Consider the following 3,125-nt stretch of genomic DNA (forward strand, 5'->3'; position numbering starts at 1 on the left):
GTCGAGAGTCCAGTGCCCTGGAAGTCCCTTTGGAGAGCTCAGGCGCTGCAGCTGTCCGTGGGGCTGGCACTGCTGGTACCTTAGGAGGGTTGTATGGACAGGCATGGCTGTGCTAGGCAACCCCCACACAGGAACCCCAGAAAACAGTGTGGGGGGAGATGGAGGCACAGGCAAATTTCCCAGGATAAACGAACCAGCATGACAAAAATAGGAAATGCAGATTACAACAAATATTTTCATAGATGTATGGGTATATGTGTGCTGTAGCACATTGGTGTCTCCAGCACATAGCTGTGAGCAAGGAGAGAGCCTGGGCTGTCTGGAAACAGAGCAGGGAGAAGGAGGGAGAACAGAGCAAGTGCCCTGTAAGGCATGTGCCCCACCAGAGTCAGGCAGTGACTTTAATCACACAGCAGGTTATGGGTACACTGGGCTGAAATTTTGGGAGAGGGTGCATAGAGCCCACCATGCTTCCTAGAGTCTTGGTGGTCATGGGAATCAATCCTGTGTCCAGCTGGGAGCTGCTTTGGCAGCCAGAGGGAGGTGTGGAAGGGAATGGGGCAGAGTTAGCAAATAAAAATCCCATTTGTGAAAATGTTTCAGTCAATGCTGCTGCCTCCTTTGTTCCAGTGCCACAACCGTGGAAAACAAAGTGTGCCCTGACTGCGAGACAGAACAAACCGTGAAACTTTGGATTTGAAAAATCACACGTACGCAACAAAGAGGACCTTGTTCCACACTGCTCACACCCTTTTCTCAGGAGAAGGAGGAACGGGAAGCTAACTTTTGCACAGAAAGTGAGACCCAAGTCCCCCCTCCCCGCAAGGTTTCCAAATCCCCTCTGCGCGGTTCCCTGGCTCGGGCTCCAGGAGAAAGGCAGGGGCTGTTTCTGGAGATTTCTCCGTGTGTCCGGAGCCCTGGCTCGGGAGAGCAGCTGCAATCCGAGCGCTGCGGAGGCACCGCCCCGCCGGGAGCACCGGGCGCGGACCGTGACTCAGCAAAGAGCCCCGGCTGACCCTGACTCAGCAAAGAGCCCCGGCTGACCCTGACTCAGCAAAGAGCCCCGGCTGACCCTGACTCAGCGCTGGGAAAAGGGTGACTCAGCACCCGCGGCCGGTGCTGGGGTTCGTGCCTTGGCGGCATCACGTGCAGCCACAAAGTGTTCCCCTTTCAGCTGTGCGAAAAATGCGTATTTTGTGATTGGCTTTTCGCAAGTATTAAAATGAATATTGTATGTGTTATGTTAGAAAGTTGTGCTGTATTAATGCACCCCAACAAATTTTCTTAAGTAGTGTGTTAAATATAGTTTTAGGTTATGAGATAATGTTAAAATAGAAACTATGCTATGTAAGATACTTTTTTTTTAAAGAAAGGACTCGCACCAAGGTAGCAGCCACAGGACACCTAAATCTTTCAGAGAAAAGGAATTTATTGTTCTCTTATCAGAAGAAATTCACTTCTTCCCACCTTGCTCAGCCCTGAAGACGCTGTTAGGATTAAGGGGAAGAAATTGACGGTGACCAGACAGAATCCTTTGCTTGAACGGAATTTATGCATCATGTATGAATTGTATGAATATGCAACAGACTGTAGTTTTTAAGGGTTAATCCTCTGTTAATGGGTGTCCTTTTTCAGGCTTATTTTGCCCAGAAAAAGGTATCCGGACATCTGTAACTCTTTGTTTCTTGTTGTCTCATCCTAATCTCAGTTGTTCAAATTTTTATTACTCTAATCATATTATCATTTTTATAACCATTTTATTACTATTAAACTTTTAAAATCTTAAAAACAAGTGATTGGCATTTTTCACAGTCCTGTCTTTCCCAGAGCCACACCAGGTGAGGCAGGAAGAGTTGGAAAAGCTGGTGTTCCAAGCTGGGACAGCGGCTCCCCTCTCTGACCTGGGGATGTGGAGGGTTGCTGTGTCCATCTGCTGTGGGACCAGGACAGTCTCTGCTCCATACGAGGAACCAAGGCACAGGACACTGGGGTGCCAGGTGGGCGCCAGGCTTTCACCTATGCTGGTGGAAAACAGCAAACCCAGGAACAATATATGGGAATGAATCCGTTTTAGGGACTGGCATTCAGGATGTGCCAAATTTATGTGACTTACTCAAGACACACACAGGGTGTCTATGGCACAGACTGTGCTACCTCCTTCTCTCATTACCAAAGATCACTCCAGGGCAGGCAGGCAGGCCCTTATTTACTGCACCGAGCTGCTCTCTGTCTTGAGAGGGTGACAGATACATTCTGACGAAGAGAAATAAGCCAAAGAAGGGTTAGAAAGGGCAGATATTACTTCAAAGAGCTTAGTTTAGGGCAGAATGGGCTCAGCATTGGAGAGCCTTGTGCACTATGGAGCTTACGGACTGCAGCTGGCACAGCAAAAGAGCCAGAACACCCCTCCCCGCCTTTTTGGGGGCATGCATTCCCTAGCATCCCAGGCACCGAGGAATCAGGGCTTTGGGCTCAGCCCTTCCCCTGAGCAGTGCTGGGCACAGCAGGACCTCAGGGCGCTGGCGACAGCTTTAGCTAAATAATCATTAACAAGGCGACGTGGGATTTGAATTGAAGCGTTCGATTGCCGGGTGTGGTCTGGCAGAGGCCGAGAGAGACCAAAGGTACCGGGCAACTGGGGAGACTGAAGGTGCCTGGTGTGGGTGAGCCACCCCCTGACTGCCCAGCTGGAGCTGCTGGTTCACGGTGTGCATGCCAGCACAAAATATGTCCCTGCCCAGGGGCCGCGGGGCACTGCTGGAAGATCACCCACACCTTTTTAATTTTCTTTATTTTTTTTTCTTTTTCTTCTTTTTGGACTAAGACTGCTAAAGAGCTCAGAGAAATTGCCAAATTGCCGCCTCCTTCTCACTGAGACTGATCTGGCATTTAAGCTTTTTTTTTTTTTTTTTTTTTTTTTTTTTTTTTTTTTTTTTTTTGGTCCCTGCCCAGGGGCAGCGGGGCACTGCTGACAGATCACCCACACCTTTTTAAATTTGCTCTTTTTTTTTCAATTTTTAAAAATTTTTTTTCTTTGTTTTGGACTAAGACTTCTAAAGAGCTCAGAGAAATTTCCAAATTGCCACGTTCTTCTCGCTGAGACTGGTCTGGCATTTAAGCTTGCC

The sequence above is a fragment of the Passer montanus genome, unplaced genomic scaffold (assembly GCF_014805655.1).
Source record: "Passer montanus isolate IOZ18808 unplaced genomic scaffold, ASM1480565v1 scaffold55, whole genome shotgun sequence".
In the NCBI taxonomy this organism is placed as follows: Eukaryota; Metazoa; Chordata; class Aves; order Passeriformes; family Passeridae; genus Passer; species Passer montanus.